At 39.3% G+C, this 24,646-nt stretch overlaps 1 long non-coding RNA gene across 2 annotated transcripts in view; it reads right to left on the minus strand.

Annotated features, from left to right (window-relative positions):
- Positions 1-543: 543 nt before the first annotated feature.
- The window catches only part of LOC127049446 (uncharacterized), an 82,044-nt gene continuing 57,941 nt past the window's right edge, over positions 544-24,646 (minus strand). For both annotated transcript variants that reach the window (XR_007773993.1, XR_007773992.1), the window contains exon 2: positions 544-771. This is a non-coding gene — a long non-coding RNA (uncharacterized LOC127049446). The remainder of the gene's footprint in view (positions 772-24,646) is intronic.

Consider the following 24,646-nt stretch of genomic DNA (forward strand, 5'->3'; position numbering starts at 1 on the left):
AAAACAAACAATTAAAAACATTTACTCATAGAATTCCTGTACATGACAGCTAAAACAATATACAAGTAACCTAGTAAATAGTGCTTGTCAAACCTTAGTCCCAGATTTGGACCTTAGCGTCCAAAATATGGGGGTTAGCATGAAAACCTCCAAACTTAGTTACCAGCTTGGACCTGGTACTTGCTGCCACCACCCAAAAAATTAGAGTGTTTTGGGGCACTCTGGTCCCCCTGAAAAACCTTCCCTGGGGACCCCCAAGACCCAAACCCCTTGAGTCTCACAACAAAGGGAAATAAATCTTTTCCCTTCCCCCCCTCCAGGTGCTCCTGGAGAGATACACAGACACAAACTCTGTGAATCTAAACAGAGGGAGTCCACCCTCTGTAATTCCAATCCTGGAAACAAAAGCACTTTCCTCTGTCCCCCAGAGGGAATGCAAAATCAGACTAGTAAATCTAACACACACAGATCTCCCACCAATTCCTTGGTGAGTACAGACTCAATTTCCCTGAAGTTTTCCAGTAAAGAAAAAACTCCAACAGGTCTCAAAAGCAAAGCTTTATATAAAAAAAGAAAGAAAAATACATACAAATGGTCTCTCTGTATTAAGGTGATCAATACAGGGTCAATTGCTTAAAAGAATATTGAATAAACAGCCTTATTCAAAAAGAATACAATTCAAAGCACTCCAGCAACTATAGACATGTAAATACATGATCTCTGTACTCACAACTTGGAAACAGAAGATTAGAGAGCAGGAAATAGAAATCACTCCTCATAGCTGAGAGAACATCAGGCAGAAGAAAAAAACAGACACAAAACTCCCTCCACCCAGAGTTGAAAAAATCCTGATTTCTGATAGGTCCTCTGGTCAGGTGTTCAGATTACTTCTTTCCAGGTGAAAGAGATGTTAAGCCTTAGCTATCTGTTTATGACATGCCCCCCAAATTGCAGACAGTGGGGAAGCTCACTGGCGGCGTTGGTTTGATGGTGGTACGGGGTGGCAACCAAGTGATTCACCCTATGAGTTTCCCCCAGTTTTTCCATGGTCCCTGCCAGGAAATTAGATCCTGAATCTGTAAGGATGTCGGAGGGCCAACCTACCCTGGCAAAGATGTTTGTTAGGTCCAGGCACACAGTGTTAGCCCTGGTGTTGCCTAGACCTACTGCTTCTGGCCATCGGGTAGCAAAGTCCACTAAAGTCAGTACGTACTGCTTTCCCCTGGGCGTCTTTTTTGGGAAAGGACCCAGAATATCCACAGCTACTCGCTGAAATGGGACCTCAATTATGGGGAGTGGCTGGAGAGGGGCCTTGACCTCATCTTGAGGCTTACCCACTCTTTGGCATACCTCACAAGACCGGACATACTTGGCAACGTTCTTGCCCATCCCCTCCCAGTGGAAGGACTTCCCCAACCAGTCCTTGGTTCTGTTCACCCCAGCATGGCCACTGGGATGATCATGGGCTAAGCTTAAGTGCTTCCCCCGGTACTTAGTTGGAACCACCAACTGTTTTTGCGGCTGCCATTCTTCCCGGTGTCCACCAGAAAGAATTTCCTTGTATAAAAGTCCTTGGTCTATAACAAACCGGGATCTATTAGAAGAGCTGAGAGGCGGTGGGGTGCTCTGTGCCGCCGCCCAAGCTTTCTGAAGGCTGTCATCTGCTTCCTGCTCAGTCTGGAACTGTTCCCTTGAGGCTGGGGTCACCAATTCTTCCTCAGACTGTGGACTTGGGCTTGGTCCCTCTGGAAGCAATGTAGGTGATGGGGTTGTTTTCATTGCTGGTGAACCGCTCTCCGCTGGTGCACCTGAGGGTATTTCAGGCTCTGGCTGAGCCTTTTGGGTATGGCTGTCTGTTGCTTCTGCCAGTTTTGGCTCGCTGGCGCCCTCTGGCATTGAGTTTGAAGATGTGGTTGCACTTGCTGGTGCTGGTTGCTGTTCCAGTTCTGGGCCTGGGACTGGAGGTGCTGTGGCGGTTTCCGTGGTTAGCATGGTATCCGGGTCCACTACCCCTGTCTGGGTCTCTGGTAACACAGACGGGGCCTTTGTGGATGGCTCAGGAACAGGAATGGGTCTGGAAGCTTGCCTGGTTTGGCTACGTGTAACCATTCCCACTCTCTTGGCTCGCTTCACCTGGTTGGCCAAGTCTTCCCCCAGTAGCATGGGGATAGGATAATTGTCATAGACTGCAAAAGTCCACATTCCTGACCAGCCTTTGTACTGGACAGGCAGTTCAGCTGTAGGCAAGTCTACAGCTTGTGACATCAAGGGGTAAATTGTAACTGTGGCCTTTGGGTTGATGAATTTGGGGTCAACGAAGGATTGGTGGATTGCTGACACTTGTGCCCCCGTGTCTCTTCATGCAGTAACCTTCTTTCCGCCCACTCTCAAATTTTCCCTTCGCTCCAAGGGTATTTGAGAGGCATCCGGGCCTGGGGATCTTTGGTGTGATGGTGGTGTAATGAATTGCACTCGCATGGTGTTCTTGGGACAGTTGGCCTTGATATGTCCCAGTTCATTACACTTAAAGCATCTTCCATCTGATGGGTCACTGGGTCGAGGTGAGTTACTGGAGACTGGTGAGGTGGAAGAATAGGGCGTCTGTGGCTTTACTTGGGTTGTATGTGGGGTCTTTGGCTGTCCTCGGTTGTAGGGTTTATGGTCGGTGTGCCCCCTGAGGTATTCGTTCCCCTTGACCGTAGCTTTCTTGCTTTCTGCTACTTCCATCCATCTGGCTCCAATCTCCCCCGCCTCAGCGAGATTTTTGGGTTTTCCATCTTGTATGTACCGTGTTATGTCCTCAGGAACACCATCCAAGAACTGCTCCATTTGTATGAGGAGGTGCAGTTCTTCCAAGGTTTTAACATTGTGTCCTGATATTCAGGCCTCAATTTTTTTCCAACGTAGTAGGCGTGTTTGGGAAATGACACATTTGGTTTTTACTTTTGGGTTCTGAAACGCCGACGGGCATGATCCAGTGTTATCCCCATTCTGTATCTGGCCTTGGTTTGAAAAAGTTTATAGTCGTTCATGTTCTCCTTAGGCATTTCAGCTGCCACCTCTGCTAAAGGTCCACTGAGCTGTGGCCTCAATTCTACCATGTACTGGTCTTCAGGGATGCTGTACCCAAGACAGGCTCTTTCAAAATTTTCCAAGAAGGCCTCGGTGTCATCACCTGCCTTGTAGGTGGGAAATTTCCTGTGCTGTGGAACAATCATTGGCACAGGGTTGTTAGGGTTGGCTGTGTTTTGCTTAGCCTTTTCTAATTCCATGGCCTGTCGGTGGGCTTCCCTCTGGAGTTCCAGCTGTTTTTGGTGGTCTGCATCTTTGGCTGCTTGCTCTCTTTTGTAAGCTGCCTCTCTCTTTCTCTCAGCTCCATCTCTTGTAGTCTTTTTTCCAGTTCTTGCCTGTGTTCAGCTTCTTTGATTTGTTCTTCGGCCTCCATTTTTGTCTTGGTAGGCATGGTTCCTGTTTTCTGGTGTTGGGGTGCCCTCCGGTGTTTATCTTCTGAACTGCAGGCTCTGTTGCCTCCTGGGGTCTGCCTAGCAACAGGGCTTTTGCCCTTTGTTTTCAATGTAAAGCAAACCAGAAAAACCACTTTATTTGCATGTATATAGTGCTGGTAATTGACTCCTAATGGGAGTGCTATTGTGTGACAAAAGACCCTTAACAGCCTCTTAATGGCTTCTTGCTTACTATGCAAGCCACAAACTGCCAGAGAGAGCAGAAAAAAAAACTCTGGTTCCCTTTTAAAACCAAACTGTTTCTCTCTGCTAAAAAGCCCTTAGCAGAGAAAAGAAAAATATAATATTCCTACTGGCTTCTGGATTCTGTCTATCCCACCGCTACCACCATGTCAAACCTTAGTCCCAGATTTGGACCTTAGCGTCCAAAATATGGAGGTTAGCATGAAAACCTCCAAGCTTAGTTACCAGCTTGGACCTGGTACTTGCTGCCACCACCCAAAAAATTAGAGTGTTTTGGGGCACTCTGGTCCCCCTGAAAAACCTTCCCTGGGGACCCCAAGACCCAAACCCCTTGAGTCTCACAACAAAGGGAAATAAATCTTTTCCCTTCCCACCCCTCCAGGTGCTCCTGGAGAGATACACAGACACAAACTCTGTGAATCTAAACAGAGGGAGTCCACCCTCTGTAATTCCAATCCTGGAAACAAAAGCACTTTCCTCTGTCCCCCAGAGGGAATGCAAAATCAGACTAGTAAATCTAACACACACAGATCTCCCACCAATTCCTTGGTGAGTACAGACTCAATTTCCCTGAAGTTTTCCAGTAAAGAAAAAACTCCAACAGGTCTCAAAAGCAAAGCTTTATATAAAAAAGAAAGAAAAATACATACAAATGGTCTCTCTGTATTAAGGTGACCAATACAGGGTCAATTGCTTAAAAGAATATTGAATAAACAGCCTTATTCAAAGAGAATACAATTCAAAGCACTCCAGCAACTATAGACATGTAAATACATGATCTCTGTACTCACAACTTGGAAACAGAAGATTAGAGAGCAGGAAATAGAAATCACTCCTCATAGCTGAGAGAGCATCAGGCAGAAGAAAAAAAACACAGACACAAAACTCCCTCCACCCAGAGTTGAAAAAATCCTGTTTTCTGATTGGTCCTCTGGTCAGGTATTCAGATTACTTCTTTCCAGGTGAAAGATGTTAACCCTTAGCTATCTGTTTATGACAGTGCTACTTAGAAATGGTGTTTTACACACACACACAGAGATTATTTCTTTGAGAAAAACCAGTCTTTTTTCTATTAGAAGCCAAACCATTTTAGTTATTTTGAATATTCAAACGTTTTCAGGTTTTGGAACAATTTAAAAAAAATCCATTTTTTTTAATTCACAAACATGTTTAGCATGAAGTCCATTTTTTTCTTGAAAAACAGAGACAGAACTTTTTCAAGTAGCTATACTAGCAAAGCTTGTGAAAAAGACAAGTTAGTTCTCTTGAGATCCAACATGCAAATGCAGACAGGAATAGCACAACCAACTGCTATTGGCACTAGAAATGCAAGTTGTGTGCATCCCACTGATCAAAAATATTTTCTGTGTTTGTCTTGTCCTTTGCCACAGGTATATAAACCTCCACTAAAGTATGGGATAATATAGCTGTACACACACACCCCTTCTGAAAAAGCACAATTTTTTTTAAATTGTTTCTTTGGCTCAGTCAGATACCAGGAATCTTGAACCACAGTCTAAAAAGTTCTTAAAAGCCAATAATTTCTAACCTGCCTCTCAGGGACCTATTAATACTTACTAGACCTAGAAACTCAACTCTAACAGAGGACTCCAGTCCTGGGCTCTGATTAGCAGAACTCTTGGGGTCCTGATTGGTTCCCTGCTTCTATTTAAACATTGCACAAGAACAAGAATTTGGTATTTTCTGAACCCAAATGAAGTGACCCTGGAAACTGAAGAGTCTATTAGAAAAGGAGAACAAATGCAAAGTGTGAGGGGCAGGGAGGAAAGAGCAGAAGTAGATTGAAATTTTGATGATCCTGCAAAGGATGTGAGGGAGATTGCCTCACCTGATCCAGTCTTTTTAGGTGACATATCTGAGAAATTATCCTAGATCAAGGTGTCCATAGAAAAGGTTTTTAGAACATATTGATAAATTAAACAATAAGAAGTCACCAGGACCAGATGGTATTCACCAAAGAGTTCTGAAACAGCTTAAATATGAAATTGCAGAATTAATTGATATGTATCCTATCATTTATCACTTCTCTGCAAATAGAGTGTTATTTAACCCAACACTTACTTGTTTTGGGCTAAGATTTTTTCTTCAAATTCAGTTTCAGGGCTTAGAAGGATTGAAAAAGGATGTCTCAGTATGTAGAAGTAATTTAATCAGTGATGTTATATTTCTTATAACAGAGCTGGTACAGATGGGAATACATGCAGCATTCGCTTGAATCCCAGTGTATATTGGGATAATGGGAATAAAATGGCAGACAAAGCACCTGAAAACATTGTAAGAAACGGAAGGATTGACATAGAAATACCCTTGAATAAACAGGAATTCAAAAGCCAAGTACAGAAAAAAAACTAGAAGAGGAATGGCAAAAAATGTGGATTAATGAAAAAAGAGTAAGAAGATTTTTTCAGTTGTGCCCTAGAGTTTAGGATGACGACATACATGAGGGCCTGGATAGAACTAATGAAGTGCTTTTGTTTAGAATATGAACTGGCTTAAACAAAAAGCTTTAATGGACTATGTGCATTCTGCAAGGTTGAAGAAATAACTGGTCACCTTTTATGTAAAGGTTTTGATAAAGAAAAGCTTCCTGAGGAATTTAAATGTCCTAGCGTAACAAAAATTACATTATGTTATTTAGCAGAAACATTGGGGGACTGAGGTATTATTAAAAAGGCATTGTTACAGTACCTGAAAGACACAGGGCAGAGCAAGGGAATATAAACATCTGAGCATTGAGGAATTATAGCTGGGGCAGCTATAGACTATTCAGTCAAGTCTGCTTCACCATAAAAAGGAAGGTGAAGAAAGAAGTTGTCCAGTCAACTGGGTTTCTCCTGCTTTCCTTGTGCTACTCGCTTCTACTGCCTAATTCTGATCTCCAGGTAACCTGATCTTGCCTGCCTCCTGACACCTGACTCTTGGTCTGCCTTCTGGCATACCTCATACTCTGATTTCCTAGTGTCTGACTCCTGCTCCAACTACTTAGTCAGAACACTCAGGCCCTGGTTGTAACAGGCTCTAGTTTTAGAAGATTAGATGATATTCTATAAAAATAAATTTCAAAACATAAGTGGAATGATGAAGTGCCCGTGGGATAGCAGAATAGAATTTGCCCACCGTAACAGTTGCAATAATTATCTCACATACAAGACACAACAGCCCTCAATCCATTCACTCTCCAAACATCTGAGAAAAGGGGAGTTTTGCAACATGCTCACATTAACAGATAGAATGAATGCCTGAAGAAAACGTTAAAGGGGATGTTCTAGAATGTTTAATAAAATGTATCATCTATCTGTAGGTACATCCTATGCAGCAATTGTGTGTTGTTCTAGGTGCTTGTAACAGTAATTCATTATAGACAGTGGTATAAACAAAGATTTAATAAGTCTTACAAAACATATGTCCCAACTGTGTTAAGATTATATTTTGTCCTAATTAGGGCTGCTCTGTGTAATGTCCTTTTCAGTTGAGTATGATAATATTACTAGTGAACACTATCTCTAGAAGGATCACAAGAGAGCAGCAGACATGAGGGATCAATGAAGGAGGAGATGAAGCTGGGAGGTGGTCAGTCTGGGATTAGGTGGACGCCTCAAAGGCAATAATAGCCAACAACTGGGATTCAGTTCCAATCTCCTAATGCTATCTCATCCTCCTCAACAGAAAATCTATATCCACAGTGGCACAAAATTATAATTTCACTTGGACAGTCAGATTCTGTAATTTCATCTGCAATTTGATGGTTGAGGGAAATAAAACAATAGTCTTCAAAATTTACCACATTAAGAGAAATGGAAAACAAAAAGTTAACTCCACTAAGTGCTTTTGTTTCAGACTTCTCAGCTGTGGATGAGAGTTGGGCAAAAGCATTATTACAATCCCTCAAATCATATTAAACTTGTTTTAGTCACAAACTCGAAAGCTTTGCTGAAATTCATAAGCATTTTGTGCAAACCTGGGCCATTTTATGATTAAAAATAAAAACCATGCAACATGTTTGGATTTGCACAAAAGCATATGAAATTTGGTAGTTTCAGCTTGCGTTTCTCTTTGAATTTGAATATCCTATCACACCCACTCACTTGGGGCAAAACAGAAGTTGTGTGAATCCTTGTGATCCAAAGCCAAGATAAATACAGAGACAATGATCTTCTTAACACCAAGTTATTTGCTATCAACAGTTCATACACGACAATAGCACAGTGCTTACATTAGCCAGGCTCTCTTCACTACCAGGCATTCTAGAATTTTTTATTTTGGGGTACAGAGTCTGGAAAAATCAATGAAACCTTCCTGAAAGTTTTAATTCTACAATACCATATGCCTTTCTGTAAGGGCAAAAGTTCATTTGCTCTGCCGAAGTTGGTGATGGCGACTCATGTCAGGCTGATCTGTTTGGTCATTTTGCAAAGTTTCTCCTGCAGTGGTCTATTTATGGAGTGCAAAATATAAACAAACAATGAATGTGCAAGTTTTTATTACTATTTTTATTTTGTGCTTATATAATGCAAAAAAACTCAAAGTTCATTGCTCAAAACATCATTTTGGTAAATGTTTAGAAATCACAGTACAGCATAATCTCACTATTAAAATCTTAAAAACAAAGCTCAAACATGGCTAAAATACTCAAATTAACTTTAAGCAAGTGCTGTGATTCACTAAATAGAGGCCCTTCAACCTCATGTGCAGTGACTATTTTTCATGAGGATTGCTTTTGCTTTTGAATACTCTCAGTTCCCTCTAACCACACACCAGAGCAGAATACTTAATTTTGTCATGACTTAGCAGGAAAGTAAAGAAACATCTTTAACATTTCTACATTAATCCTTTCAGAATAAAAACAGACACAAAGGGCCTGATCCCAATCCCACTGATGTATTGGTTTCACCAAACTTTGGATCAGGTCCCAAAGACATTGCAATCTAATGGATAAGATACAATATCAAATTCTTCAATACAAATTTACTTTGTTTCTGTTTTACTTTTCATTTTCATTGCATTTTATCCATTTTTGAGAGTGTCTGCCATGTAGAACACACCATCCCTTTGTTATTATTTCCACTATAGCAACTAGTATTTATACGTTGAACACTGAGCATTGCTTTCTATTTTTCTTTGCTTTCATGAATTCATGGAACAGTAGACCATCTTAAATCAAATAAGAGTACAGGTATTGCCTTGCATCATTTATATTCTGAAGGTAGTAAACACGATCATGATGTTGTTCATAGCAAATATTGCTGTTCATTTGTAACTGAAAAGCAGACTCTGTACCAAATTCTACTCTCAGCTGCACTGGTTTTCATTCTCAGTAATGTTATTGACTTGAGTAGAATTTACACTGAGGTATCCTAGAGGAGCCTTCTGATTTAGGAGAAAGTAAATGTCTTGTGGAAAAATAAGCTAAGCTCTCTCTTCACAAGGACCTCTGTAACAGCAAGCCCCTGGATAATAATTATGTAACCAAAGACTGGAATTATAAAGGGATGTTCTCAGTGCATTTGATTCCATGGCAGCCTTTCCACTAGTTTCAATGGGCTTTGAGTTAGGTTCTATTAAGGCATTTTTAAAGATAATCACTGTGGCATTTAGTTGTAATAATATTTATTTGGTGATATCTAGTCAGAGCAGTAACAATGTCTTCATCTGTGTTTGGTTCTGGGTTTTTAAAGATGTTGGTGTTGTTTGGAAACATAGTAACATAGTAATATTGGCAAGACTCCACTCTAACTCTAACTCCATTCTAACTCACATTGAAATCAATGGTAATAGTTCCACAATAGATCAGGCCTTTTGAGAGGTTACACATTTTTCTCCTCTGGGCTATCCAGTGGCAATATCTGGGATGTATCCCCATTCAATAAAATGAAAAAATTAAACCAGAGCAAAATAAATATTTTTCACCAAATTCTTTGCACCATTCCAATTGCTAACAACCAATCTTCTAATAAAGGATCAGCTGATGGATAAAGCTCGGTGAAAATTATCAGATTAATAAATTTATTCACCGAAAAATACAGTTTTGGATCAACTGAAATTATTCCTGAATTCAGGTCAAATTTGGTGAATAGTTTTGGCTGAAAAAAATCTGATTTTCCCCCCCAAAATCTAAATGTTTCATTTTGACATTCTCTAAATGAAATGCTTCAACTTTTTATTTTGAAATGGTTTCATTTCTGCATTTTGCTAGATTTCAAAGAACAAAAAAGAAAAAATAATCAAAACCAAACAATGAAAAAATATTTTGGATGGAACAAAATGTTTCATTTGACCCAAAATAATTTGTGTCATTTCAGTGTAGCCACCAAACCAAAAACCCATTAATTCACTAGTTCTATAGATAATAGCTTTTCACATACCAGTAGGGGGACACAAAAACAGAAGCAGGATTGAATGAACAATACAGCAAAGGGCTGAAGCAGTTTCAAAAGTGCTCTTAGAGGGCTCATGCACAGCCATGGTAAGGCAGTGTCATCCAAAATTCTGATTTAAAACCACCACTTCTGTAAGATCTCTAAAACCTGGAATCCTACTGTGTCACCCTATTCAAATCTTTTGCAAATATCAATCCCCCAAGCTCTAGCTTCCACCAATAAAACCAGCTCAAGTAAAAAAAAAATCATACTTTTAAAAAATCACACTAAAATTGTATACATGTTCCTCTCCTAAAAACATTTCAGACTATTTGTGCCATAACTTGTGCATGATAGTGTTTTAGAAATATAATAAATATAATTGCCTTAAATTTCAAAGAATTACCCATCTTATGGCAACCGAATGATAACTTGTGAAAGTTGTTTGGAAAGGAAGGAAGAAAAACTATTTTTTCTCCTTTTCCAAAATTCACATATGTTAAGCTATTGTCAGAATAGTTATTTTGTTATTAGGCACAAAAATTCTCACTACTTTGAGTTCATTTCACTTCACAGATATCAGAAAAATCGCTTTCCCTTTGAGATCTATACAGAGTTCACTGGTTTTGGCTTATACTGTTTTACTGTCATTATATTTATTAATAGACTGCTTTAAGCTATTAATTTATAGACTCAGTTAAAATAAATATTCACTATCTAGATGAATTTCATAGGGGTGAAAGATACCATATTGACATCTGAGGAGAATCAGTGATCTGACTACATGTACAATATACTATAACTGATGAATTTCCCTGTTTTTGTTTTCAGATGCACTGGCTGTCAATACAAGGACTGTATATACTGTCTTAGGGACCGCCACTACCAATATCAAAACCCTTTCAAGTCATACTATATCTATCCAGAGTGCACAAAGTGATCATATATCACCTGGAGACAGAATGCTCCACTCATTGTATCCCAGCATGCACATAGTTCAATGGAGACTCAGGCAGGTGAGGGAATGCCACTACAGCTGGTCAGTCAGCTGAGACGTGAGTTTCTGGAAGGGAAAAGAGGAAGTGACAGATGGGTAGTGAGCGGACATCAAGTGAGGCAGCCAACCTAGACACCTTTTTATTGAATTAATTGAGAAAAATAATCCCAGCTCCACCTGTCATGTCAAAACACCTGCACCTACTTTGGTATTCTGAACTACCCAACTCACTGGCAGAAGGTTGGAGCTGCACTAAGCAATAAAATACCCTTTTGCTTCTGGCTGAGAATTTTTCAACTAAATATTTTTAAATTGGAAAAATGCTGTTTACTGAAACCAAAACCGATTTCAGGAAATGTTTGATTTCAACAATTTTTTTAAATTGAAAAAATAGGTGTGAAATGGTATATTTCTCAATTCAAAATGTCATTTTTTCAAAATTTAAAATAGATTGAAATCTAAACAAAATGTTTCAAGAATGTCTAAACAAAACATTCTGATGGACTGAAAAAAAATTTGCGGGTTGTTGGCTCAAAAACATTTTCAAGACTTTTACTTCTCAACAGAAAAAAAATTGAAATCTCAAAAAAATTTCCTGGGACAGAAAAATCAATTCCCACCCAGTTGTAATCCATACACCAAGATTCTGGGGGTAACAAAGCCTCACAAGCCAGTTTAGCTCACTTCTATAAATTTTATCTTTCAAACTTTCTTTGTTATTTTTCCATCCATTGCATCTGAACATGCCCGCAGCAATGCCTGCCAGCTGGTACAGAGACTAGAACAGACTTAACAAATTAGTAGAGTCCTCCACCTTGTGGCTGAACTCTCTGAACATACTTCTTGCACATTATTGCAACCAAGTCTTTAACTGAGACTTTCATTATTCATAGGCACCATCTCTACCAATGGGCCAACTCACTGGGAGCTGCATTAAACTTGTCTCAGCTGGAAGTCACTTACTCCCTGAATATCTTGCATTGTGGTCTTAGGATATTACACACACACACGCAACATCAGTTGAATGAATGAATTATTGTACTTGTATTTTTATATTCCTAAATGCACATTGTTCTAAACTCTGTCACTCTCTCAACTTTTACCCTTTGCTAAGAGAATATGCAGAATTCTATGTTTAAGAAGAAACAAAATAAAACTACATCAGTAACAGTTTCAGACATTATTCTTGCTAAAATTGATGGGTACAGGATTTTTATTTTACGAACCTCAAAACATGTCTGTTGAAAGATTCACAACTTTCAGCACCACTTTGCAGAACTGGGCACTAAATGAAGATATGGCACGACAAGTGAAGGCCAAACAAAAGGGAATTGGTAGAAAGGCTAATGTGCTAAGTTTACAGATACACAATCCTGATTTTACTTGAATGTCATTTTAAACAATATTTATTTTTTAAAAATGCATCAGCAACATTGTTTTAAAGTTCCTTATTGTTTGTAAAGTACACTATGAAGTAAGAGTAAAGCATTGTTATGATATTTGTTTAGTTAGTTGACATTACCGTTGACCATACGTTGGTGTATGCTAAACATTAATGAACTTGTTAATGCAAAGACATTCAAGGTGACTTTCACTCCATCTTTGTCTCAACATGATTGTGCCTTTTCAACACAGGTTTTTTGTTTGTTTTTAAATCGAGCTTTCATAACAAAGAATAGGCCTATGGTGCAGTATCATCTACTGCAATATCTAGACAAGCAATTTGCTTCTGGAAGAGAACAAAACATTGCCAGATTATTTGTGGCAAAATAAAAGCTACCCTTTCTTAAAAGTCTGGGCACAGTATTGACGTGTGCCCTGGGGAAGAGTGAATATTAAACACTGTCATCAGATATAACTATTTCAGGGGAAAAAAAAAAATCTGTCTCTGGCTTCTGGTTTGGCAACATTTTAAAGCTGTGATGAAAAAATGCATTTAGATACATTTAATGTTATCTTAATAACTTGAGTTGTAATAAGCTTTGTAAACTTTTTCAATCTCTAAAAACCCATGTTAGCCAGCATAATTTAATTTGTTAGGGCTTTAGTCATCAGAATTTAATCCCATGTTTGATAACAGAGTCAGGTTTCAAGTATACACATACACAAAATACGTATTAGATTACAGAGTCGTCTGCTGCCATATTAAATATATGAAAAAGCAACTGCAAACAGCAATGACATCAAGATCTTTCCATTCCCTCTGCTCAGGGATCTATTACTCTGAACATAGAAATGTTGAACAGAATTACTTGAAGACACAGCCACTTCTCAACCAACCCAGTCAATGAAGACCTGGCTAACAGGCAAACTCTTTGTGGCAGACCAAATTGAAAGGCACTATGTCCCTACTGCTACTGGAAGATTTAAAATAATTATATCAAACCAATGAGTTTGCCTAAAAATACTGTTTTAGATTTAAAACTTATTTTCAGTTTATCTATTCTGGTAGTTAAGGTTGTAGCCCACCCTAAGGGATTTTCTAGAGAAAGCCACAGCTAACCAAATAAAGTAACAATACTACAATTACAGTTTCAATTAACTCTATCACATAATATAATCATTACTTAATACTCTATACCTTATAATAATATAACAATTAAACATTTAACAATATATTAATTAACATTCAATACTAAATACTTAACACTAAGCATCCAACGAGTGCTGATCAGACTATTAGATGGGTAGGGAGATCTCACTCAGACCACAGGCATGCAGCTTTATTTTCACTTGAAACCCATACAATCTAGTATATTAAATAGAAAAAGATTCTAACTTACAGAGGCTTATCTAAAATCCCTCTGAGCCACCTAGGAAATGGTCCTTCTGCTCTGTCTATTTTTAGGATATGGTGTTTGGGGAGCACTGTCCAGGGACGGGCTGCTGTCTGTTGAGGTGTTTGCTGTTGCCTCTTCCTTAGGTGAAGCATTGCCTCAGGCAGGAGAGATGGAAGCCTATTGGTTGCTGGTGCTGGGCTGCTGCAGAGGCCTCCTGCTGCCCATTCCCAGGGGCAACCCTAGAACCCTGGATGGGCTGCTGCTGCTGCTTTTCAAGCAGCCTCTCTTTTGCCCGGTTCCGCGGGAGCTGCTGCTGCCACTGTTCTGCAGGCACTTTCTTTCCTCCAGGTATCCTACAGCATTCCTCTCTCTTGCTGGTCCCTATCCCTACAGAGCTTTAGCCTCCAGCGGTGGTCCTTATATACTGTTTGGCCACTTAGGCTCAGCCAATAAGCTTTCGGCTTTTCAGTGACATCACACCCTAGTCATGTGTGGCTACATGTGACAGAAGCCCCATTCTCTTCTATGTACTTCAATGTATTCCTATGGGATTTTGCTGAGTCATTCTGATGCAGAATTTACCCCTGTTGTATCCTGTGGGCTCCAATGCATTCCTATGGGGGTTTCTTAGCTGATCTTTGGATGAATCCTAGCAAAAGCCCCATGTAGTCCTATGGGCCGCAATGTATCTCCACAAGATGTTTCTCTGAAAACATCCACTCAGTGTTCAGTGGCCATCAAAAAGTTAACAGAATGTTGGGAATCATTAAGAAGGGGATAGATAAGAAGACAGAAAATATCATATTGTCTCTATATAAATTCATGGTATGCCCACATCTTGAATACTGCATGCAGATGTGATGGCCCCATCTCAAACAAGATATGTTGAACTTGTAAAAGGTTCAGAAAAGAGCAACAAAAATGATTAGGGGTAAGGAATGGCTGCTGTTTGAGGAGTGATTAAAAAGACTGAGACTTTTCAGGGTGGAAAAGAGATGACTAAGGGGGAATATGATGGAGGTCTATAAAATCATGACTGATGTGGAGAACGTAAATCAGGAAGTGTATTTACTGCTTCTCATAACACAGGAACTAGGGGCCACCAAATCAAATTAATAGGCATCATGCTTAAAACAAACAAAAGGAAGGGTTTTTTTTCACACAATGCAGAGTCAACCTGTGGAACTCCTTGCCAGAGGATGTTGTGAAGGCCAGGACTATAACAGCATTCAAAAAAGAACTAGATAAATTCATGAAGGATAGGTCCATCAATGGCTATCAGTCAGGATGGGCAGAGATGGTATCCCTAGCCTCTGTTTTCCAGAAGCTGGGAATGGGTGGCAGGGGCAGATCACTTGATGATTACCTGTTCTGTTCATTCCCTCTGGGGCATCTGGCATTGGCTGCTGTCAGAATACAGGATACTGGACTAGATGGACCTTTGGTCTGACCTAGTATGGCCGTTCTTATGTAAGAGATGATCCAATACCGTCTCCTGATTACATCATCCTATAGCCGGCATTACTGGATTTTCTTAATTAAAACTATTCTTAATTTTTATTTGATTAAAGATTTATCTCTAAAACTAAGTATTGTTATGAGCATGTAATAGGGTCCTGATACTATCACCACTGATTTTATGTTCAGTTAAGCAATTTAATATTTTTTTTCTGAATTTAAACCCCTTCCTGGTTTTTCTGCAGATTTTCCCATATAGAGCTTGGTAAGGCATTTTGAGCAAGTGAGGCAATATCTCTTGTCACACTACTAAATAAGGACCTGCATTCTAGTCCTAGCTCTGCTAATGCTTTACCATGGACAGGTAACTTTTCTCTGTACACCCTTTGCCTGTCTTACATAGAATGTAAATTCTTTGGGTCAGGGACTGTCTTTTGTTATATGTTTGAACATGGGCAAGGACAATGGGGCCCCAATCGCAGATGAGGTCGGTAGGTGCTACGGCAATACAAATAATACTCTGGTACCACCTGCCACTACATGCATTTCCTTTTTCTCCCTTAGGTTTTACTGGTGATAAATCTGATCCTTCCCTGTCTCTCAACCCAGAAATATTTCACATGGGAACTGTTGAGTCCATGGCCCAGCGGTGTTCTTAGCAGTTAATATTACTGTCTCCTTTCATCTCTCCTGTTCCAGCCTCTCGATATAAGAGAAGAGCCTGGACAAAGACAAAATGAGGGGAAATTTTAGTTTGTGTTTTTTAGTTTATTATTCAAACTTTGAAAAATGATTTGGGAACTATCTAAACTTCAATGAACATTTGCTTTTGTTTTTTTTTTTTCCTTGAAGCAATCATTACCAGATTTTACTGAGCTGGTCTTTGAGCACATAGCCTACTATCGAAAAGCTCTTTTCCTAAATATATATGTTATTCACAAACATACATGGCTAATACCAAGTTCTGCCAAGCTCTCTCTAGTTTGTACTAGGAAACCCAAACCCATCGTTCAGCGTAAGGAACTCTTGCCTACAGGATGTTGCCTCTTCTTGTATGCTTCCTTTCTAATCTCCTATACATTTCCAGCTATAGAGGTGTCCAACTGGTGGAAGAGGAAGGAGATTTGGATTTATATGATATATGGAGATAGACCTATCTCATAGAGCTGGAAGGGACCATGAAAAGTCATTGAGAGCCGCCCTCTGCCTTCACTAGTGGGACCAAAGTACTGATTTTTGCCCCATATCCCTAAGTGGCCCCCTCAAGTATTGAACTCACAACCCTGGGCTTAGCATGCCAAAGCTCAGGCCACTGAGCTATCCTGTCCTGTGTAAACAAAGTGTCACTCACAATTATTTCACCTCCTTCCCTCCTGACAGTGGCAACATAATGCCAACCATCCCTAACTATCTTTCCAACAAATGGAAGAATCCAGCAAATGGAATTACCGGTGAATAATTTTCCCTTGTCTGAAGTCACTCTTCTCCTGCTTTATGAGAGAGATTTGGGGATAGCTGATGAATGTAACATGATCCATAGTAAAGGGCTTCCCTTATTTTGTTACATGTAGCACTTTGTGTCCAAACAAGCCTTCTTGGGCAGGCAGCAGTGTTTCATAAATGTGAAAGATGATGACTATATTGCTACCTTGCACATGTCAGAGAAAAAACACCTCACTCCTCAATTCCCAGGGTGCTGAGAGGCCTCTAGTAGAGTTATGCCCTTGGAATGACCAAATTTAGTATGGACATACCATAGGCAAAGGCACCTTAATCCATCTGGTGATGTGTTTTCCTTGAACAAACCCTTCAGCAATAATCAGGAATAGATTACAAAAAACATCCTGAATGTAGTCGAAGGTGCCAAATGTCAGCATGCAATAAGAACACAAACATACAAGAAATATGTTGTATAAAACATACACATATTATTTTACTGAAAAAGGATTAAAATTTAGAAACATTTAGGGGATTTACAGGATAACTAATGTCCTGATCCAATACTACTAAAGCCGATGGCAAGTTCCTGTTGACTTAAGTTTGCTTTAGTTCAGTTCCTGAACCTCTAATCAATAGTATTCAATAACCCTTATGCTTTTGTTTAATATGCACACGTTACTTCTGTAAAAGATTTTTTTTAAGTCCAAAGTAAATCTATAATAGGAACCAAACAACTGTGTTTTCCCCTCACCGTTAGACTAGGAATGCTTAGATTGCCATCCCAGATTGTTTTAAGAAAGATCGTTCTATAGTTTTCTAAGGAAATATTTATGAATAAATATATTAATATTGAGAGTACTTCACATGCTGCTCTTCTATGTATTTCAAAGAGTTGAAATGGAATTAGCAGTCCCATGGGAATATTTATTTTCATATATGATTAATGTCACTTTTTTAACACGTACCTGGTTTTTGCTGACATAATGCAATCCCTAAGAATTCAATACCCACTGGGATTTAGGATATAAAATTATGCAAATACAGCCATATTTCTGAACTGTGGTTGCTAGCCCAAAATCAGAAAGTACAGAGATGCACAATTTATTTATTAAATTAAGCATTGTGAAAACACTTTAAAACCTGGAAAATGGTGTTTGGTTTGACAGTTAGGAAGTGATTTGGGTCAAACAAAGTAGTCTGACCATCTTTATCTTAAACTGTTCAATTTTGCAAAGAAAAATCCCAAAGATGTTTTACATCAACTATGTTTCACAGCTGTTCTAAAGACAGGAGACATCTGGAGCATTGTCTGTGTAGAGTGCAATATATAATTACAGAATGTTTTACTCAAGACAAAAATCTAACATATGTAAAACAGTTTAATTATTTTAGGAGCTTTTTTCCCAGAAAAAAATAGATCAATTCAGTAAGAATTGTGCCAAGCATGTCCTTTAATCAGACAAATCCCTAAATAAACAGTATATGCCTATTTTGGTTTAAGAAAAGATAATCTTTTTTTGATAACTGTCATTGATTTGAGTTCACGTTAAAACTGAACATGTTATGTTTTTACTCAACTCTGTCTTTTCAAAAAATAAAAAAGGTGGCATTCTTCAGAGACAACTTGTTCATTAAGAAATAAAACATGTTCTGGACTGGAAGCAATTATCCAAAAACACTGTCTATAATTTTTTTTAAAAAGTATATAAGATCACAAATTGAGAAACAATGTGGGGTTTGTCTCAAAAATTTAAAAAACACATGTAAAATAACAAGATGGGGAATAATGGCAGGATTGTCTCAAAGCCAGGCACAATTATGCAATTAAACACCTTAAATATTACTGAAATGCTAGTCTACCACCTGAAATCTTTATATACCCTACTCTGCAATAAGCACTATTCTGTGATTATTCCATCTTCTTCGTTCTCCCTTTCATATTACTTTGCATGCACTATATCTTCTGTCTACATATGCTTCCAGAGCCAAGGAATTCCCATGTTTTGAAAAAAGGCATATTGTGCAAGATAAGTTCATATGAGGTCTGAGGAACTATTTGATTCCAAGTGCATCTTCCACAAAGGACTTTATTGCAAACACACTTCATATAGTGGCATGATTACCAGAGCATTTTACAATCATTCATAAACTTGTATTGATTTTCTTATCAGAACTGAATAAGTTAAGGGGGCATTTCTCCAATAATGAAATTCAATTATATTAAAGTGAATTGTGAAGGAAGAAAAATAGTCAATGGCCTTTGAGATGTATTCAGTGATACATAATGCATGTCAGAAGGAGCACTGGTGTAATGCTGTAGCTAATACCTTCACTTCAAGGAATGATTTTTTTGCCAGTGACGTCAATGGGAGTTTGCCCTTTAGTTTGTTGGGAGCAGGATAGGGCCCTATAAAAGAATATGGGTTGTTGAGCCAAAAAAGGATTCATTTGCATGTTGTTCTGTCCTGTTAGATCTACCTTTGAAACAACAGCTATACGTTTAAAAATATTTGCTGTAGCTTCAAATTAAAAACACAAAAACAACTGATTTGTAATGTAACCAGAGCATAGTGTTTATAATTGTAAGTAGGGTTCTCCTGAGCAGTTTGTAAAAAGAATTGGATCTTGACCTTGCATGCCTTTCTTATACGTATGTGATCTGTCAGAGCCCATTAAACTATTTGAAAAAAAAATATTTAAGAACATGTTTTAGTACTTATTTTCATAAACTCTTTTTCATTTTTTCCTCTTGTAATGCATAAAACATTCTAACCCTGATTATTTAATGTCAGGACTGAACACTGACAATCTTGGAGTTAAGGCAAATATAATTTGGGGGGAAAGTGTATATTTGGGAGAAAAAAGGAACAGTTTTCATAACAATTAACAAAAACGGTGATATGTGAGGTTGTCAGAGGTTTGGAATGTTAGAAGCCATTCCAGGGCAGGTGGGACTGTCGAAGTGCCAGGTAGAATTTGTGAAATGATACAATTATGCAAAATGCCACAATTGTATTCTTCTTTGTTTTCTATTAGGTAGTTATCTTGCATTTTACAATGCCTTCAGGAGAGGAAAAGGAAGATTCTCTTCCACCACATAAGATATAACAGATAATATTTTCTCCTGATTTCTGTCAGAATCCAGTCTAAGAATGCACTCTTCTCCCATCAGATCTCACTCCTCAAAAAGTGTCTCTTGCAGATCCAGCTGTCCCTCAGACTTTCTGCAAGAGATAGAAGAACAGGTTACGCTTGGGATATTTCTTCACATTCAAATCTGATTTCTCATATACTCATAGACTTTAAGGTCAGAAGGGATCATTATGATCATCTAGTCTGACCTCCTGCACAATGCAGGCCACAGATTCTCACCCATCCACTCCTGTAACAAACCCCTAACCTATGTCTGAGTTATTGAAGTCCTCAAATTGTGGTTTGAAGACCTCAAGCTGCAGAGAATCCTCCAGCAAGTGACCCATGTCCCACGCTGCAGAGGAAAGTGAAAAAGCGCCAGGGCCTCTACCAATCTGACCTGGAGGAAAATTCCTTCCTAACCCCAAATATGGCGATCAGTTAAACCCTGAGCATGTGGGCAAGACTCACCAGGCAGCACCCAGGAAAGAATTCTCTGTAGTAACTCAGATCCCACCCGATCTAACATCCCATCACATAACACTGAGCATACTTACCTGCTGATAATCAAAGATCAATTGCCAAATTAATTTCCAAAATTAGGCTATCCCATCATACCATCCACTCCATAAACTTATCAAGCTTAGTCTTAAAGCCATCTATGTCTTTTGCCCCCACTACTCCCCTTGGAAGGCTGTTCCAGAACTTCACTCCTCTAATGGTTAGAAACCTTTGTCTAATTTTATTTGGCCCACTGGTCAACTGCTGAAGATCTTTGAATACTAATGAGGCAGAGAACCAGGCTGCTAATTTGTTTGTGACAATATCACTGTGAGTGATGATACATGATAGAATATGGAAACCCGTAAATGGAGTTGCTAGTTATATGAAATATTGCTATATCAGCACCACAACTATTGTATTTCCAGAAATATAGCCAGAACATGAACACAGTTGAATGAGATGGAGAAGGGTCCATGATCACACCCTTTGCAGTGATGACTGCACAATGTCCTTGGCCAAAAAGATTATCTTAGTGGCAACTAGATAAACCAAATATGGATTTGGCAACAAGCTCCATAGCTGGAACACTTATACCACATGCCATTTCCCTGGGTGAATATGATGAGGAAAGATTAGTTTGCAGTTTGACACCAGTCTACAATATTCAACACATTACTTTTTCTATCATGAAAGTCTCAGGAAACAGACTGACTCAAGTGGCACAGAATATTATTTCAAATTTTTGTAAAAATTCATTAATCCTGGAAGCCCAGTTTCTCCCAACTCCATAAACTGTCTCCACAATCTCCCTGAGATATCAAAGAACCATTAACTTAATTAGACCCTCTGCCTTTTTATTGCAGCAATATTCATTATATCAGAAAACAGAGAAACACATGACTAAGCTGACAAATCACAGAGACCAAAAAAACAGCTAAATGTATTAAATAAATGGATTCGTTAGAAATAGTTCAATCAGATCTTTACAATAGTTTCCATCCAAGGAGATGAAGGTTCTTTATTAAATGTAAGCTTATGACACTCCTGTGAGATATATAAGCATTATTCTCTCTATTTTACAGTGGTGGGAATTGAGGAACAAAGAGGTTAAATAATTTGTCCACGGTAATATAATAAGTCTACAAAAGCCCAAAATAAAACCCAGGTCTCCAGCCACCCATGCCTGTTCCTTAACCAGAAGATCATGCTTCCTTTCTTTAACATCCCTTTAAAGTTGCATATAATTTATAACCATCAGGGAAGATTTTACTTTTCTGCAATGTACAATATATGGGCCGTCATTAAAGTGATGTATGGGTCACAAATCATCCATGCTAACGCCAACATCCAGATCAAAGAAGAGAAAAACCCGAGCTTGAAAGTGAACAGCAGGTGTATTCTCCTGTTTGAGCAGGAGGCAGAATGTGAAACTTGGCTTTTCCCTGAGAGGGTCAGATCAAACTTGGGTGGGCTCAGCATGATCCTCATTATTCTCCAGGTGAGAAAATAAATTCAAGTTGTACCATGCTGGGAAAAGCTTCAGAATAAAGCAAACACTTCAGTACTGGGCAAAACCATTTTTGATAAATGCTAATGTGTGTCAGCATAAACTAAGGAACAATAAAATAGCGGCCACAGCTAAAGAATAAAATGTACCTCTTTGACCTTTGTAGTAAATACGACATCTGGAACAAATTATATCTATAAAACATGTCTGCTAGAAAAGGCCCTTGAAACAAGTTAATTTTACATCTTGCCTTTTCTAGTGAAGCTGGCATGACTATTCCAAACAACATAGCAAGAATTATAGAGTTAATGGTGTGTGTGTGTGTGTGTGTGTTTATAAAAGTCTGTAATTAGGTGTGTTTTATATTCTATATAGTGCTGCTGTCAAGGTTTGTTCCCCCACTTTGAACTTTAGGGTACAAAAAGTGGGGACCTGCATGAACACTTTTAAGCTTAATTACTAGCTTAAGTCTGGTACACTGCCACCAGCCATAATTTAGTGTCTGGCACACTTTCTGTCCCCCCAAAACCTTCCCTGGGTCTTAAAACAAAGAGACCCAAACCCCTTGGGTCTTAAAACAAAGACCCAAACCCCTTGGGTCTTAAAAAAAAGAGACATTAACCATCCCCCTCCTTTTCCCCCCAGACCTTCCCCTCCCTGGGTTGCCTTGAGAGGCTTCACACCAATCCAAACTCCTTGGATCTTAAAACAAGGAGGAATTAACCATCCCCCCTCCTCCTTTCCCCCCACCAATCCCTGGTGAGTTCAGACTCAATTCCTTGGATTTTAAAACAAAGAAAAATCAATCAGGTTCTTAAAAAGAAAGCTTTTAATTAAAGAAAGAAAAGATAAAAATTATCTCTGTAAAATCAGGATGGAAAATGCTTTACAGGGTACTCAGGTTCATATAGACTAGAGGGACACCCCCCCCCCCAGCCTTAGATTCAAAGTTACAGCAAACAGAGGTAAAAATCCTTCTAGCAAAAAGACACATTTACAAGTTAAGAAAACAAACATAAGACTAATCCGCCTTGCCTGGCTATTACTTACAATTTTGGAACATGAAAGACTGATTCAGAAAGATTGGGAAAGCCTGGGTGTACGTCTGGTCCCTCTTAGCCTCAAGAGCGAACAACGAACAAAAAAACAACACAAACAAAGACTTCCCTCCACCAAGATTTGAAAGTATCTTGTCCCCTTATTGGTCCTCTGGTCAAGTGTCAGCCAGGTTCACTGAGCTTCTTAACCCTTTACAGGTAAAAGAAACATTAACCTTTAACTATTTGTTTATGACACGCTCCCCAATTCTCAGAAAGTGTGGAACCACACTGGCGGTGATTTCTTCCTAGAACTTTAGAATAAACAGATTAATAAAACACATGCACCTTTACATATACTACTAATTATGTAAAACTACAAGACTTTTCACATTTAAAGGACAATTTTTAACTAATTGATTCTGGGAACTTTCACGGGAGAGTGCATCAGCTACTTTGTTAGAAGCTCCTGAAATGTGTTGAATTTCAAAATCAAAATCTTGGAGAGCTAAACTCCATCGAAGCAGTTTTTTGTTGTTTCCCTTGGAGAGTATGAAGCCACTTTAGCGCAGCATGGTCGGTTTGTAGCTGGAAATGCTGTCCCCAAACGTATGGGCGTAGCCTTTCCAGGGCATACACAATGATGTAGCATTTTTTTTCATTGATTGACCAGTGGCTTTCCCTCTCAGACAGTTTCTTGCTGAGAAACAGGACAGGATGGAAGTTTTGACCCAGTCCTTCCTGCATTAAAACTGCTCCTACACCATGCTCAGATGCATCTGTGGTTACTAGGAATGGTTTGTCAAAGTCTGGGGCCCTTAGTACAGGGTCAGACATGAGTGTCGCCTTAAGCTGGGTAAAGGCCTTCTGACACTCATCAGTCCACTTAACTGCATTTGACTGGGTCTATTTGGTCAGGTCTGTTTGTGGGGCAGCAATTTGGCTGTAGTGTGGTACAAATCACCTGTAATACCCGGCCAAGCCTAAGAAGGATTGGACCTGTTTCTTTGACTTTGGGACAGACCACTTTTGGATAGCATCCACCTTGGCCTGTAGGGGGTTTATTGTACCTTGACCCACCCGGTGTCCAAGGTAAGTCACTCTGTTTTGGCCTATTTGATACTTTTTAGCCTTAACAGTTAGTCCTGCCCTCCTGATGCACTCAAAGACTTTTTCCAGGTGTTCTAGGTGTTCTGCCCATGAATCAGAAAAAATGGTCACATCATCGAGGTAGGCAACTGCAGATTCTCCCAATCCTGCTAGGAGACCATCTACAAGTCTTTGGAAGGTAGCAGGTGCATTTCGCAGCCTGAAAGGAAGCACATTAAATTGATACATCCCCGCATGGGTGATGAAGGCTGACCTTTCTTTGGTGGGTTCATCTAGTGGTACTTGCCAGTACCCCTTGGTTAAGTCAATTGTAGAGGTGAACTGAGTACGTCCCAATTTCCCCAATAGCTCATCAGTGCGTGGCATTGGATAGTTGTCGGGAGGAGTTACAGCATTTAGCTTACAGTAGTCCACGCAAAAGCGTATTTCCCCATCTGGTTTGGGTGCTAGAACCACTGGAGATGCCCATGCACTGGTAGGGGGGTGGATTATACCCATCTGTAGCATGTTTTGGATCTCCCGTTCTATAGCAGCTTGGGCATGAGGAGACACCCGTTAGGGTGGGGTTCTGATTGGGTGAGCATTACCCGTGTCAAT

Source organism: Gopherus flavomarginatus, chromosome 4 (genome assembly GCF_025201925.1).
Source record: "Gopherus flavomarginatus isolate rGopFla2 chromosome 4, rGopFla2.mat.asm, whole genome shotgun sequence".
Lineage (NCBI taxonomy): Eukaryota > Metazoa > Chordata > Testudines > Testudinidae > Gopherus > Gopherus flavomarginatus.